We start from the raw sequence: 17,957 nt of genomic DNA on the forward strand, positions 1-17,957 counted from the left end.
GCATATGATTGCACTTATACGTGGAATCTAACAAAAAGTCCAACTCATAGTAACAGTAAAATGGTGGTCATCAGGGGCTGGGGGTTGGGGGGATAATGGGGTAACTTTCAGTTATAAGACATAGAAGTACTGGAGACCTACTATAAGGCATGATCACTATAGTTAGAAATAATGTATTGTATACGTGAAATTTGCTAAGATAGGAGGTCTCAAATGTTTTGAACACACACACACACAAAGGTAACTATATGAGAGGTAATGGATATATTAATTAGCTTCATGTGGCAGTCATTTCACTGTATGTACATATATCAAAACATGACATTGTACACCATAAAATATACAATTCTTATTTGTCAATCACACGTCAATAAAGCTTGGGGAAAAGAGCTTCAGCAGGACTATCAACCGTTGTGAAACAGCATTCAGTTTTGCTGTCTCCTAGGCCAGTGCTGCTAAAAGTTTCTTACGTGGGATTGCAGGGTGAAAGGGTATGTGTGTGGGTACCCAGAGTTGGTTTGTGATATTATGAAGAACAGGTTCAGTAGAGGGTCGGAGGCAGAATGCCGACTGGAGTGTAGCATGCCTTTCAAGAAATAAGGCTGTGAAGGGAACAGAGAGAGGGCCAGAGCTGGACATCGGTGACCAGTAAAACCAGTGAGAGGAGAGGCTGAGAGGCTGGAGAAGGGGCTATAAGTGATGAGGGGAAGACCCTGAGGGAGGAGATAAAACCTGGAGGAACGGGGCTTAGATCATGCATTCTCGGGTGGGCGGGGTAACCACATTTTAGATGTTACAGTCGTTTGCGGCCTTTCAAAAGGCCACAGTACATACACAGATATATTAAGGTATTAAAATTTCATGAGATGGGGGCAGGGAGCACTGAAGGAAAAAAAGGTCTTAGAGGTTCCATCAAGGGCCAGTAATGGGGAAAAGGTAAAGAAACATGGACTTAACTAGAAGGAGAGACAACTTTTCCTTTGTAATAGGAAACCAAGGGGAACGGATGGGAGTGGCAGCAGACAAACTCGAAAATGAGGCACGGGGAAACATCCCACTTGATGACTTGCGCTTTCTCTGTGAAGGGTGACAAGAAGCTTGAGTTGTGAGGGTCACGGGAGCCGTAGGGGCATTTCAGAGATATAGGGAGAGTGAGGAAAGTTTGAATAGACTCAGGAAAATAAGAGAGAGAACTGATTGGGGGATTGTGATAGGCGTGCCGGGCACTGTTGAGACCCTAGTTGAAGCTGGTGGCCGTGAATTTATGTGTGTTCAGGGGTGTGATTTCCCTAGTAGTACTCACTGCTTGATTGCTGACACAGGAAAAGTAAATGATTGGATTCATCCAGAACATTGCGAGGTGGAACAGGGCTCCAGAGGCTCTTCCTGGCTGAGGTTGACATGAGCCTCTCCCTTGTTCTTATCTCCTCAGACATCAGTGGTGGAGCAAGTTCTTATTTGTCATCAATCTGTATTTTAAGCAAACATGGTGTCAAGACAGCCCTCTGAGGCATACTTCTCCCCAGATGGCATCTCTAAACTGTTTGTTTCCTTGTTCTGGAGCTGGCTTTACTCAACATTTCTGTGAAGAGGTTGGGAGGTTCACCCTGGTCCCTCCTTCCAGCCCCCACTGCTAGTCTCTATTCCTCAGGGACCCAACATCCAACCCCCAGACTCTCTTTGCAGGACTGAAGTGGGGGGCCAGGCCCAGGGTATCTCGATCTCATTCTGTCTTGAAGAAGCCAAGGGTAAAGGACAAATGAGCTAGGGGGCCCACCAGAGGGCACAGGGAATGCAAAACACCCCTTCTCTGAGATCCCTGCCAACACCCCTAACTATTCTATGCTCTTTATCTTTCTCTTTGCTGTAATGTTTACCTTGTAATGCTATATTGTTCAAATTTGTTACACTGATTTCTAGAGCATTTCATGTCCCGCTTACTGCTGGTGGTCTTTTTGTTACTCTCCATGCTGAACCATATTTGACAGCTATCATTAATACAGAGCTGTTCCATGTAACAGACTTTTACTGAAGGTTTGAAAAGGCAGGGACTGGGGTGAGGTGCAACATTTAAGGGGGCACCAAAAAACTCAGTAATCAAGATAAGTAATATTTGAATACAATATGTAAAAAATCAAAGTTAATGCAAAAATCCATAACAATCAAAATTTTAATAAAGACAGGATTAGTTATAAGACATAATATTAGCCATCTATTTTTCTTTAAATTTCACAATTACTTTTTTTTTTAATTTTTAATTTTTAAAAATTTAACTTACACATTGTGGGGCTGGCTGGCTGGCTTGCTGGGTTAGAGCGTGGTGCTGGGAACATCAGGGTCAAGGGTTCAGTTCCCTGTACCAGCCAGCTGCCAAGAAAAAAACAAAACAAAAACCTTACACATTGTAATTGTACATACTTATGGGGTACAATCTCATATTTTTATAGTATATATGTTGTGTAATAATCAGGTCAGGGTACTTAATGTATCAATTACCTCATACACTTATTTCTTTGTGGTGAAAAAAGCCCCTCCTCTTGCTATTAGGTAATATACAAAACGTAACTGTTTACCATAGTCACTCTGTGTGCAATAGAACACTACAACTTATTCCTCCTATCTAATTGTAATTTTTTTTACCCATTTAGCATCTATATTTTTTGTAACCATTCCTATCACCAGAAATTTCTCTCTGGCTAACCTGAAAAACAACACCCCCATCCCCAGCCCACAGGGGCCTTGTTGTGGAAATATCTTACTTTGTCTTTGTTCTGTTTATTCTCGGCCTTCTCCCCTCCCTTCCGCACTTCCACCTCCTCCCCAGAAATGATATAATTGAGCAAAGTCAGCATCTTCTTATTTTATTATGTAAAACAACTTATCTTTCATTGTCTCATCTCCTTCCCCAAACTCTGCTCTGCCTCTGGCTTTCCAGAACCAAAATACCTCTTCGAAGTGTTTTGTAAATCATGGACCATCTACTAATTTAGCAGTATAAATAAATGATTTTCCAAGATCAGATTATAAGGCATCACCGTCTTCTCCACCAGTGTCCATAAATTGAAGAAAACAGAGATTGACTCTTAAGTTTCATGCACAGTCACGTCCATCCCCAAAGAACGATTGGCTACAATCAGGGGTGTGTGTGTGTGTGTGTGTGTGTGTGTGTGTTTGATAAAAGAAAATTCATGTATGTAATTTAATCCTACAAAACCCTAAGAAGTATATATTATCTAAGTTTTATAAATGAAGGCACTAAAGCTCAAAGAGGAAGGGATATCCACAGCGTCACACAAGAAGCAGGTAGAATAGCCTAGACACTGTCATGAGTTTGCTTCATACTCACATCACCCATTCTCTTTGACCCTTCAGTGTTGCTTTCTCACCTCACTGCTATAATGAATCCACTCCTAAAGCTTATTTATGACCTCTTCATTCTTAAATTCCTAGGTGATAATTGTTGTAAAAGTCTCTATTACTTGGACTAGAACTGTCCCTAGGGTGTGTGGGGTCTTGGGCGAATATTTTTTTGCAAGTCTCCTATCTATATAAACAATTTGATTAAAAGTGTATGGCAGAATTCAGGGGCCCATGTGAGGTACGAAGATTTATCAGTGAGTACACAGAATAGTGGTCGTACTTACAAATTTGTCTGCTGTGCAACCAGGCAGATAGAGCCTGGCATGAGTATTTTCTCCAGTAGTGTTCTGAGGAGGACTTCAGGGGTACATTTTTTGAGATTTTGCATATTTAAAAATTTCTTTATTCAACTCACACTTGATTTGCCTAAGAATAGAATCCTGGATGAGAAGTAAAATTCCCTCAGAATTTTGAAGGTATTTTTGTTAGTGAAAGTCTAGACAAAACTCTGTAACAAAGAAACGCCCAAATATAGTGACCTAACCTCTGATTAATATTCTTATATGGTCATTGTCTCTTCTAAACTCCATCTCTCTTTTTCACTACTTTCTTGGAGATTTCCACTTCTATTGAATTAAAAAAAAATTCTAGTATTGAATCTTCTCTGTGTTGTTCTTGGTTACTTTCAGAAAACATCCTGGTATTATTTCAAGGATGCTAAATCTTCTCTAATATTTCTGAAGACAGTGATTATAGTTTAAAAAATTTCTACTCCTGCACTGCTCCTGTTTTCTCTGAGTCCCTTTCTCTCTCTCTCTTTGTTTTACTCAGTGTTAAAAAGCTTGGATTTTACTCTCCACAATGATTTAATGTGAACCCTTTCTCTTTTTATTTTAAATTTTTGTGGCTGCCTGGTACACCTTTCTCTTTTTAAATGTCTGGTGATCCTTGGCTTTCTCTTCATAATTAAGAGTGAGGCAATAAAAAAGGTAATTGTGACCACTGGTGGGGTTTTTCAAAGTAATGGTCATTTGGTAGGGGCCTTCAGTGGTTAGTATCTGTAGATCTTTTCTGTTATAATTGGTTTCTCCAACAGACCAACCTTCCAATTTCCTGTTAGGGGTGTAGAAGCTTGACTGATGTCAGAGGTAGGGTCTGGGGGGCCCGACAGTTGGCATCAACACACCCATTCCTCTTACCAGGTTCTTGACTCTGCCACGGGAAAGAATTCAAGGGCAGAGCCACAGTAGAAAGTGAGAACAAATTTAATATAACAGATAAGAAATACAGGTTCCGCAGAGAGAGTGTGGCATAGCTCCAGAGATTGAGCAGGGCCCACACCAAGTTTAACACAAAAGTGAGTTCAGTATAGACATCAAGTCTAACACAAAAGCAAGAAAAACATACTTATAGTTCAGTACAAAGCACAGGCTGGCTCAAGAGAATGAGCAGCCGCTTGCCGAAGTTAAGTTTGATACAAAGTAAAGTACACACACCTCAGCCAGTAAAGTCTGAGACACCTCCAGGAAAGTGATCAATAACCCTGCCTTCAGCTGAGATTCGGCTTTTGAAGTTTCTCTGTCTAATGAATATTCAATCAAAGGAGTGGTTCCCGGTTATGTAGCATTTAATCTTGCACATACTCAGTTGGTCTCTTCCTGGAGTACGTTCACTGGTTAGATCCTATCACATGCACCAAGCATATTCAAGAATATTCTGTGCTCTCTATTGAGAATGCCCTGCCGCTTGATTTGCATAAGCCAGCCCCTTGTGATCTCATTTTTCCTGTGTTGGTGCTGAAAATAGGTCTAATTTGCAATGGTAGCTTTCTTCCAGGGCAGATCCCAGAGGAGAGGGCCTGAGACCTCAGGGAGTGGCTGGAAACACAGATGTGTGTCCTGAAACCAGAGCTCAGGGAAACCGAGTACCTCCTATATCACGATCATCAGCATTCTTGCAGTATTTGGAGGTGGAAGACTGGTGACTTACCATCCAGTGTGCTGGCTTTCCTTAGATTTTTTTTTCTACAGGGCACATGCACCTGGTGTCCCAAGTTCAGAGTCCCACAGACTACGATAAACTTCTCTACTGTTATGGATTGGGAGGGATAATTACCTGACCAAGTGGGTGATAACGGAATACGGTGGCCATTTGATTTCATACAGATTTTCAATTAGTTCTACTGTGTTCAGCTCATCCGTACCCCTACTCTAGGGGCTATTGGTGCTCCAGTTCCTGAGTCTTTCTGGGGATCTGTGCTTATTGGCCCACCGCCACACTGCAACATTTGACTTTTAACTTTCTCTGGTTTGCTAAATTAATTACCACTTGTCCATCTGATTTAGCTTCCAGAATATAGATGTCATCTCTTACCTAGCTTTGTGTCATCTCCAGGAGAGCAAGGAAGGGAACAGAGGTTCAGTCCTTCATGATTAACTACAAGAACATGATTTCTTTAATAATGCCTCTCCTCCATTTTTTCTAGTCTCTCCTTTTGAACTTTTTTTTTGGTGGCTGTCTGGTACAGGGATCGAAACCTGGACCTTTCCATTTGAACTTTTAGATGGATGTTAGAACTTCTGGATCTATTCTCCATGTTCCTTAATGTTTCTTCCTCGCTTTACAGAGCGATATTTCTGTATGCTGCATTTTCAGAGAATTCTTTGGCCCAGTCTTTCGACTCACAAGTTGGCTCTTCAGCTTTGTCCATTCTGCCATTAAGTTTTTTTTTGTTTTGGTTTTTTTGGTGGCTGGCTGGTTTGATGAACCGAACTCTTGACCATGGTGTTACAACACAACACTTTAACAAACTGAGCTAACGCCAGCCCTGCCAGTGGGTTTTATTTTTTATTTTTTAATTTAATTTAATTTTTTTATAATTAGAATATTTTTCATTACAAATCGTGATCGTTCCCTGTGCCCTTCACCGAACCTATCACTCCCCAACTCCCCTCCCTCCCTCCCAGCCATCACTAGTATTCTTAGGTTTGACCTCTCCTTCTGAAAGTTCAACACACTACTGTGGTCTTTTCTTTTCTTTCTTTCTTTCCTTCCTTCCTTCCTTTCATCCTTCCCTCCCTCCCTCCCTCCCTCTTTCTTTCTTTCTCTGACTCTTTCTTTCCTTCCTTCCTTCCTTCACTCATTCTTAGCACCCATTTATGATTGAGAACATGTAGTATTTTGCTTTCTGTGTCTGGCATATTTCACTTAACATAATTTTTCTCCAGGCTCATCCATGTTACTGCAAATGGCAGAATTTCATTCTTTTTTATGGCTGAGTAGTATTCCATTGTGTACATGTACCACATTTTCCTTATCCAGTCTTCTGTTGATGGACATTTAGGTTGGTTCCATAGTTTGGCTAGTGTAAATAGAGCTGCAATGAACATGGGAATGCAAGTATCCCTTCAACATGATGATTTCCATTCCTTTGGATATATATAGTCAGTAGTGGGATTGCTGGATCATATGGCAGTTCTATCTGTAGTTGTCTGAGGAACCTCCATACTGTTTTCCATAATGGCTGTGCTAATTTGCAGTTCCACCAACAGTATAGCAGGGTTCTCCTTTCCCCGCATCCTCACCAGCATTTATTCTCCGGCCTTTTAATAATGGCCATTCTGACTGGGATAAGATGATATCTCAATGTGGTTTTGATTTGCATTTCCCTTATAATGAGTGATGCTGAGCATTTTTTCATGTACCTGTTCCTGCCATTTAGTTTTAATTTCAACAATTACCATTTTTTATTTCCAAGATCTCTCATTGTTTCACTTAATAACTTCCAGTTCGTGTTTCATAATTGTACTACTCAGCCTTATCTCTTTGAAGATATTAATTACACTTATTTTAAAGTCCTATTCTGATACCTTATTAATTTAATTTCATCGGGTGTAAGTTCCTCCAGTTTTTTGAGTTTGTGTCTCGAACGGTATTAGAAACTTCTCAACTGCTTGGTGATTCTTCTTTTGTGCATTCCTCTTCGTAGCTGATGTTTTTTACTTGACTCTCTGTGGTCTTGGCTTTCACAGCCCAGTTGGGGAGCGGGGCTGCTGCTGCTGTCTGGGTTGCCCTCCGTATTTGTTTTCACTGAAAGTCAGGAGTGAGTGGCTGCTTGTAAGGTACATGGGAAGTTTGTGTGCAGGGTGTGAATGCTCCTTGTTCCCTGTGGATAGCTTCCATGTGGCCACCACACCTCAGGGTATGGTCTCGCTTCCTCCTGAGGGAGAAGTCTTCTCTGTATCCCCACTGATGTTCTAGACTACAATTTCCCATTTTGGTCTAATCTAGTATGATATCTGTCTTTTAGCAAGTTCTCTCTTTCTATTCTACCAAGCATTTCTAGTTTTGGATCACAGTTATTGATTTATTTGTGATGTATTTCCTATTGTTTCTATGGTTTGAATTTGGTGTGGAGGGATGAACTGCAGTATCAGTCAACCATCTTGTAACCAATATTGGGTATTTATTCTATACCAAATCTCCTTAAATTGGTGACTGCAAAGATATATTTAAAAGGTCTTGTAATTCTCAAATTATAAACCAAAGAAGCAATAAGTAGTTTAACCCATATATCCTGCTTTCCAGTTTGTTGCAAAATTAGTTTACACTCCTTTTAATATTTAGATTAAACCATTCTGGGCTTCCACCCTCCCTATTAGGATGTATTCTTTTTCTTTCTCCAGGATTCTTCTTCCATGATGATAGCTTACAGTTCTGTAGTACTTACTCTGGGACAGACATTCTTCTGGGTGCTTTTTACATATATCAACTCGTAAGAACTCCAGCCCCTCAGGGAGGCTTATTAAGTTTAATGGTTTAGTATGGGTTAGTACTTATTATTATCTTGGGGAGAACAAAATCTGAAAACTTGCTCAGTCAGCCAGAGATTCCTGTTCTCTTTTTTATGTTGTTGCTTTTACTTGCATATGGTGTTGCTGATGAAGCTCAGGCTGCCTGATAAGTTTGCTCTTTGTCTACTGCTAAACATTCCATTGAACACTGAACAGCGAGAGTGTCATACCCTCTTGGACAGCGATTGGTTCACAGGTGGACACATGGCCTAGGATGGGCTGATCAGAGTCAAAGAGGCTTTTTCTGGGACTTTGATGGAAACAGAAAGAATAAAGTCTTTGTGTTTCCCCTATAGCTGCCAAGTGTGTAGATTACAGGCCTGTTGACTCCAGTGGTTCCCACTTGGAGAAAGCCTATTAGAGAAAAAAGCCAACGGAGAGGTAAAAAACACCAACAGCAAAACTGGGTCATGGAGGGAGAGAGAGCAGTGAGCCTGAGTCTTGATGACAGCGTTTGAACCCCTTGATCCAGGCTTGCCTGAGGTCAGACTAACCCTGAACTTTTAAGTAATAGGAACCAATAAATGCCTTTTCTTTTTTAAAAGCCACTTTGAATTAACTTTCTGTTACATGTGACCAAAAGAGTCCTGAATAATGCAAGGGATAAGGCAGGGGTACAGTCTCTAAGCTGGAGTACCTGGGCACCTGTAGATTGGGTCTAAGAAAGAGTGACTTAAAACAATGTGCCAACCTGTGAGTAACATTCTTCCCAGGCAGTCCAGAATCTGTGCAGGTGAGTTTAGGTGTGGAGTGAATTTCTTCCTGTCCTCATGCCTGGGCCCTTTTCCAGGTGGTGCTTTCCTCTGAATTGCTGAGATGTTCTCTCCTCAGGGTGGAAAGTTGTCATCTCCTAGATTTTCTCATGATTCTAGAGCTTCTCTGGGTGAGTCAGCCAGTTTAAAAGGCACTGCATTCGCATATGGAAGACATTTTCCCAGTGATTGGCCATATGTTTTCACTTTGACTCACTATTTAATATTCATTTTTTTTATTCCTTATGTAGTTGGAAGTAGCAATCCTCTGTTTTTATTTTTATTTTTCCTGGAGAATTTATTATTATTATTATTATTATTATTATTATTATTATTATTATTATTATTATTATATTTGGTTGAATTTCGTCTTAGTGCCTGCCCATTAAGTTTAAGAGGGGTGAAAAGATAGTTCTGAGAAGTACTAAAAAGTACTTCTCCTAAAGAAGTTACTTTAAAGTAGGTCACTTTGATTTAGTGTCTCCTATTCAATTTGTATTTTTTCAGATAATATTATTCAGATAATATTCCATGTCCTTTTTTTTTTTGGTGGCTGGAGAGTATGGAGATCTGAACCCTTGACCTTGTGTTACCAGTACCGTCCTCTAACCAACTGAGCTAACCAGCCAGCCCTCCATGTTTTTCTATCACCATATAGAGAGCACCTTTCCACTGGCCAGCTAGTTTGTGTTAATTTTATGGTAATATTTGTCATTTTTTCTGTAGTTCCTAGTATCTGGTAGTGTTTTTATGAGAACAGCAAGTCAACCAATGCTTTTTTGGGGGTAAATTTTGGGTTGGGTTTTCTAAATCTCCCTTCCATAAATCTGCTCTAAAGCACTAATCTGTGGGGTGTTGTGGTCTCCATCTAACATCAAAAAGTGGCATGACAAAAAAGTTTGTGACATCAAGATTTCACTGATGCATGTTCCACAAATGTTACAGCTTCTGCTCAGGCCACAGTGTCACCAACATATATATGTGTGTATGTATATATGTATGTGTATATATGTATCTCCAGTGCTTTATTTTATAGAACAATAGTTTCTTAAAAAAATAAAATTTTAATTTTGAGAACACTGTTAGATTTACAGGAAAATTTGAAGATAGTACAGAGAATTTGTCACCAACATTCTGAAATTTGTTTTAAAATTTTTAGGTTGGGGGTTCTCTTTGGGGTTATTTGGTGGTGACCCCATACTTTTGTATAATGGCTAAGTAGAATATTTCAGGCAGTAACTGGATCTCAGCATCTCTCATAATCTGAGTGGATTATATCAAGAAACCTTTCTACTAAAGAAGCATTTCCCTCTCGTTATATCTGTGCAACTGAGGTTGCTTTCTGGTTTCTGGTGGGATATACTTCTGCACAGTCTGTGAAGTGATTGATCAGTGCAAATATGCCTTTAAGGTTCCTCCTATCAGACTTTGAGGATAATATGAGGGAGCACCATTTATAACTACTACTTTGGAGGGCGTATACGGACAAAGTGTCCACGTTAGTAAGGGCTTTGTGTATGTTTCAATTGGATTTGACCTTCTCAGTTATTTTATACCCAAATGGCCAAGTATGCCATATCTTATAACAGAAATGTACAGTTATTTTACTGCATCTTAAATTTTTTTCTCTTCTTTTCCATAAAATTATATGGTTTGATTATCTTTTTTTGTTTGTTTTATTGTGAAGGGATTTTATTTATTTATTTATTTATTTATTTATTTATTAATGAAATTTATTGCTTACAGTTTCTGAGGCTGGGAAGTCCAAAGTCCGTCTGATGGAGGCGACAGTGACCCAGAAGTCTCACATTGCAGGATGGTGGAAGCAGAGAAAGCAGAGAGAGAGAGAGAGAGAGAGAGAGTGAGCTGTGAAGGGCTTTTAAATCAACTTTATTGAGGTATAGATCATGTACAATAAAATGCATTCATTTTAAGTGTATATTGCTGAGTTTTGACAAATTTATACACCCGCATATCCATTACCACATAAAAAATGGAACATTTTCATTACCTCAAATATTCCTTTATGTCCCATACCAGTCAACCTCCCTGGCCCCAGGAAACCACCGGTCTGCTTTCTGTGATTATAAATCAGAATTTGTCTTTTCTAGAGTTATGTATAAATGAAATCATACGTCCTATACTCTTGAATGTTGGCTTTATCCACTCAGCATAATGTTTTTGTAATTTATCCACTTTATTGTGGGTATCACATTTTAAAGTCCATTACTTTAAAAAAATGTCTTAATAAACCACATGGCAAAACAATACTTTAATAGATATGAATTAAATAAATTGTAATAGGAAATTACAAATTGAAAATTGCAAACACGATACATATACATATACTACGTATACTTTGATCTTAAATTACCTGTACAAACCCCAGCTGCAAACTCTTTCTAAAATCAGTCATACGCAAAATATCTGGTTTCTGAAGGGGCAGATGGAGTTCATTCCTGTTCGGAGTTGTTACTGCTTGGTGGGTATTGAAGTTCAGGATCCGCATGTGGTTTCTCCTGCATTTTGGAGGAGGGTGCCGCATCACCACCTGGATCTGCACTCGATCTTGGGTGACAACCCCCAGGAGGGGAACGTTACATGTGTCTTGTTACAGCAGGTGAGGGTAGAAGCCTAGGCTCCCCACTCAGCATTTGGGGGTCGGGGTGGCAATAGGCTGTGGCACTTTTCGTGGTGTATGGCTGGAATGGGGTAATTATTGTCTACAAGCTTTCTGTCTTGCTAAGTTGCTCTTTTGTGATCCTTTGGCCAGAGCGAGCAGGCTTTCTTGGGGACTTTGTTTGTGCCCATTGGTGTCTCTAGTGGCTTTTCTAGCATCCGGTTCCACATATATGAGGTAAAAAGAAAATGCTGGGAGTTCACTGCTATGTCATTCCTGAGGTTCCTAGCTGGTCTTTCTGTCTTTTCTCTACCTTTTAGAGTCTTCTTTTTTTAAAAAATTTTATTATTTATTTTATTTTATTTTTTTAAAAGGTGACCAGGAAGGGGATCTTAACCCTTGGCTTGGTGTTGTCAGCACCACGCTCACCAGTGAGCGAACCGGCCATCCCTATATGGGATCTGAACCCGTGGCCTTGGTGTTATCAGCACCACACTCTCCTGAGTGAGCCACGGGCCGGCCCTAGAGTCTTCTTATGTTTGTTTTATATGTAATATTCATCTTTTTTAGCTATACTTAGTGAGAGTATAGTATATTATACTCATAGTATGCCTCTATTTCATCTTCAGTTTATTACTTTTTGTTTTGTTTTGTTTATATTTTTTTATTATTTTAATTTATCAATATACAATATACTTGATTTTCATGTCCCTTTACCAACTCCTCCTTTTCCTCCCTCCCTCTCCCCACTCCCTCCATCAACATCATATCTGTTCACTTAACAAAATAAAGGAATTGTGATTGTTTGTCTTCTTACCCCCCTATACATTTGTATATTTACTTATTTATTATTATTAGCTCCCACAAATAAGTGAGAACATGTGGTATTTCTCTTTCTGTGCCTGGCTTATTTCATTTAGAATAATTTTCTCTAAGTCCATCCATGTTGCTGCAAATGGTAATATTTCATTTTTTTTTTTTATAGCAGAGTAGTATTCCATTGTGTAGATTTACCACAGTTTCCTTATCCACTCATCCAATGATGGCCATTTACGCTGGTTCCAACTCTTGGCTATTGTTAATAGAGCTGCGATAAACACGGGAGTACAGGTACCCCTTCAACATGATGGATTCCATTCCTCTGGGTATATTCCCAGCAGTGGGATAGCTGGGTCATATGGTAGATCTATCTGTATTTGTTTGAGGAACCTCCATTCCATTTTCCATAGAGGCTGCACCATTTTGCAGTCCTACCAACAGTGTATGTGAGTTCCTTTTTCTCTGCATCCTTGCCAGCATTTGTCATTCTCAGTCTTTTGGATATTAGTCATCCTAACTGGAGTGAGAGGGTATCTCAAAAGTGGTTTTGATTTGCATTTCCTGGATGCTGAGTGATGTTGAGCATTTTTCATGTGTCTGTTGGCCATTCACATATCTTCCTTTGAGAAATGCCTATTCATGTCCTTTGTCCATTTTTTAATTGGGTTACTTTTTTTTTTCTTTTTCACTGTTTAGTTGTTTGAGTTCCTTGTATATTCTGGATGTTGACCCTCTGTCAGATGTATATGTTGCAAATATTTTCTCCTACTCTGTTGGTTGTCTTTTCACTCTGTTAATTGTTTCCTTTGCTGTGCAGAAGCTTTTTAGTTTGTTATAATCCCATTTGTTTATTTTTCCTTTGGTTGCCTGTGTTTTGGGGGTCATATTCATAAAGTCTGTACCCAATCCTACTTCCTGGAGTGTTTCCCCTATGTTTTCTTTAAGGAGTTTTATTGTTTTGGGATGTATATTTAATTCTTTAATCCATTTTGAGTTGATTTTGGTATATGGTGATAGGTATGGGTTTAGTTTCATTCTACTACAAATGTCCAATTTTCCCAGCACCATTTACTGAAGAGGCAGTCTCTTCTCCAGTGTGTAGTCTTGGTGCCTTTGTAGAAGATCAGATGGCTGTAGGTGTATGGTTTGATTTCTGGATTCTCTATTCTGTTCCATTGGTCCATGTGTCTTTTTATGCCAGTACCATGCTGTTTTGATTACTATAGCTTTGCAGTATAGTTTAAAGTCAGGTAGTGTTATGCCTCCAGCTTTATTTTTTTTGCTCAGGATTGCTTTGGCTATTCATGGTCTTTTGTTTTTCCATATGAACGTTAGGATTGTTTTTCCCATTTCTGAGAAGAATGTCATTGGAATTTTGATGGGAATTGTGTTGAATCTGTAGATCACTTTGGGTAGCATGGACATTTTCACTATGTTAATTCTTCCAATCCAAGAGCATGGGATATCTTTACATCTTCTTGTGTCCTCCTTAATTTCTCTCAACTGTGGTTTGTGGTTCTCATAGAGATTTTTCACATCCTTGGTTAAATTTATTCCTAGGTATTTTATTTTTTTGGTGGCTATTGTAAATGGGTTAGCTTTCTCGATTTCTTTTTCTGCCACTTCATTTTTAGACTATAGAAGTGCTACTGATTTTTGCATGTTGATTTTGTATCCTGCAACTTTGCTGAAATCATTTATTAACTCTTAAGAGGTTTTTTTTGTAGAGTCTTTAGGCTGTTCTGTATATACATGTCAACTGAAAACAGGGACAGTTTGACCTCATCTTTTCCAGTCTGGATGCCCTTTATTTCCTTTTCTTCCCTGATTGCTCTGGCTAGTACTTCCAACATTATGTTGAATAGGAGTGGCAAGAGTGGGTGTCCTTGTCTTTTTCCTGTTCTTAAGGGGAAAGCTTTCAGTTTTTCTCCACTCAGGATGATGTTGGCAGTGGGTTTATCATATTTGGCTTTAATTGTGTTGAGATACTTTCCTTCCATACCCAATATATAGAGAGTCTTTATCATGAATGAATGTTGAATTTTGTCAAATGCTTTTTCAGTCTCTATAGAGATGATCATATGCTTTTTGTCTTTGATTTTATTGATGTGATGTATCACATTTATTGCTTTGCATATTTTGAACCAACACTGCATCCCTGGAATCCCACCTGATCATGGTGTATAATTTTATGTATGTGTTGCTGTATTCTATTAGCTAATATTTTATTGAGGATTTTTGCATCTATATTCATCAATGATATTGGCCTATAGTTTTCTTTTTTTGCTGTATCTTCACCTGGATTTGGTATCAGGGTGACGTTTGCCTCATAGAATGAGTTTGGAAGAATGGCCTCTGTGTCAATTTTTTGGAATAGTTTGTGGAAAATTGTTAATAATTCTTCTTTAAAGGTTTGGTAGAATTCTGCAGTGAAGCCATCCAGTCCTGGGCTTTTCCTTGTTGGGAGACTGCTGATAACACCTTCAATCTCTTTGATTGTTATTGGTCTGTTCAGATTTTCTATGTCTTCTTGGTTCAGACTTGGTAGTTTGTGTGTGTCCAAAAATATATCCATTTCCTCCAGATTTTCAAATTTGTTGACATATAGTTGTTTATAGTAATCTATAATGACTTCTTGTATTTCTGAGGTATCAGTTGTAATATCACCATTTTCATTTCTAATTTTTGTTATTTGTGTCTTCTCTTTTTTAGTTAGCCTTGCTAATGGTTTGTTGATTTTATTTATCTTTTCAAAAACCCAACTTTTTTTTTCATTGATCTGTTGTATCACTTTTGTGGTGTCTACTTCATTTAGTTCTGCTCTGATCTTAATTATTTCTTTCCATCTACTAATGTTGGGTTTTGATTGTTCTTGTTTTACTAATTCTTTAAGGTGAAGTGTTAGGTTGTTTACTCGCCATCTTCCCATTCTTCTAAAGTAAGCATTTAGTGCAATAAATTTCACCCTTAGTACTGCTTTCGCAGTATCCCACAGGTTTGGGTATGATGTGTCATTATTTTCATTAGTTTCAAGAAATTTTTTGATTTCTTGTTTAATTTCTTCTTGGACCCATATGTCATTAATAAGAATGTTGTTTAATTTCCATGTATGTGTATAGTTTCCAGAGTTTCATTTGTTATTGATTTCCAGTTTTAATCCATTGTGGTATGAAAAAACACACGGAATAATTCCAATTTTTTTGAATTTGTTGAGACATGATTTGTGACCTAATATGTGGTCTATCATTGATAATGTTCTGTGTGCTGATGAGGAGAATGAATATTCTGACGTTTTTGGATGAAATGTTCTGTAGGTGTCTGCCAAGTCCAATTGGTCTAAAGTGTTGTTTAGATCTTGTGTTTCTCTGTTGATTTTTTGCCTAGATGATCTGTCCAATGATGAGAGTGGGGTGTTCAGGTCCCCTTCTGTTATGGTATTAGTGTCTATCTCTTTAAGTCTAATAGTGTTTGTTTTATAAATCTGGCTGCTCCGATGTTAGGTGCATAAATATGATTGTTATGTCTTCTTGTTGGATAGATCCTTTTATCATTATATAGTGGCCTTCTTTATTTTTTTGAATGGTTTTTGGTTTGAAGCCTATTTTATCTGATGTAAAAATAGCTACTCCAGCTCGTTTTTCATTTCTATTTGCATGGTATATCTTTTTCCATCCTTTCACTCTTAGTCTGTGTGTGTCTTTACAGGTGAGGTGGTCTCTTGAAGGCAGCATATAGTTGGGTCCTCCTTTTTAATCTGGTCAGCCAGTCTGTGTCTTTTGATTGGGGAATTTAATCCTTTTACATTAAGAGTTGTTATTGAAAAGTGTTGATTTACTCCTAGTATTTTATTGATTTTGGTTTGGATGTCTTAAGTGTCTTTTCTTCCTTTCTTTCTGATTTACTGTTTGTCTTCTGTATTTGTTGGTTTCTTGGGTTGTAGATAAACATTTTTTTTCTCTTCATTGTTGGCATTTTTATTTTACTAGTGGGTTTTGATTTTTCTTGAGTTTTTATGGCAGTGGTAGTTATTTTTCAGGTGCCAAACCCAGTACCCCCTTGAGAATTTCTAGTAAGGCTGGTCATGTGGTGGTGAACTCCCACATTTTTGCTTGTCTGGGAAATATACTATTTGTCCTTTGTTTTGGAAGGATAGTCTTTCTGGGTAAAGTATTCTTGGCCGGCAATTTTTACCTTTTAGTATTTTGAATATATCATCCCATTCTCTTCTGGCTTTTAGGGTTTCTGATGAAAAGTCTGATGTTAGTCTGATTGGGGCTCCCTTATAGGTGACTTGACACTTCTCTCTTGCAGCTTTTAAGATTCTCTCTTTGTCTTTGAGTTTTGCCAATTTGACTATAGCATGTCTTGGAGAAGATCTTTTGGGGTTGAATGTGTTGGGACATCTTTGAGCCTCCTATATCTGAAGATCTGTATCTCTCCCTATACCTGGGAAGTTTTCTGCTGTTATTTCATTGAATATGTTTTCAATGCCATTTCCTTTTTCCTCCCCTTCTGGAATAACCTGATTTGGACATTTGAGCACTTAAGGTTGTCAGTTATCTCTCTTAGATTTTCTTCAAGTTTTTAAATTCTTTTTTCTTTCTTCTTTTTTGTCCACCTGTGTTATTTCAAACAGGCCATCTTCAAGGTCATAAATTCTCTCTTCTGCATGTTCTAGCCTACTGGTTAAGCTCTCTGTTATGTTTTTTATTTTGCTTAATGAATCCTTTGGCTCCACAAGCTCTGCTACATTCTTTTTCAGGACATTGATTTCTTTGTACATTTCCTCTTTCAGGGCCTGTATTTTTTTTTTCTTTTCATTGTGTTGTCTAACTGAGTCTTCTTGTATGTTATTTAGTTTCCTTAGGATTGTTGCTCAAAGTTCCTTGTCAGTCATTTCAAGAACTTCTTGTTCTATAGGGTCTAGAACTTGAGATTTATTATATTGCTTTGGCGGTGTCATACTTTCTTGGTTTTTCATATTTCTAGTATCTCTCTGTTGGTGTTTACTCATTGTGGCTAAGGCTATTGCAGTCTACTCATTCCACCCTGGTGTCTGGAGCAATATCAGGGAGTTTGTTGACTCTCAGCTGCCTGTTGCTGCCTCAGGTTCTAGGGGTTGGCTGAGGCTGGGGCTTTTCTTGGGGTGTGGACATGCCTGGCAGTGGCCTGGGGGTCCCACATGGAGGGTGCTGGGAACTCTGTGGCTCCACTGCCTCGGGTCCCAGGGGTTGGTGGCAGCTGGGGCCTCTCTCCTTCAGTTTATTACTTTTTATAGCTGAGTAATATTCCATTGTATATAAATACTATAATTTGTTTACCCATTTACCTGTTGATGAACATTTGGGTTTTTTTTCCAGTTTTCGGCTTTATGAGACATTGCTTCTTGAACATGATTTAATGCTATGAATATATATTGTTATTTAATGTTTTAAATATATATTGTCAGATCTCTGTGCAGACATGTTTTCATTTCTGTTGGATAAATACCTGGGAATGGAATTACTGAGTCATATAGCAATTGTGTTTAACTTTATAAGGAACTGTCCAACG

Source organism: Cynocephalus volans, chromosome 10 (assembly GCF_027409185.1).
Source record: "Cynocephalus volans isolate mCynVol1 chromosome 10, mCynVol1.pri, whole genome shotgun sequence".
NCBI lineage: Eukaryota > Metazoa > Chordata > Mammalia > Dermoptera > Cynocephalidae > Cynocephalus > Cynocephalus volans.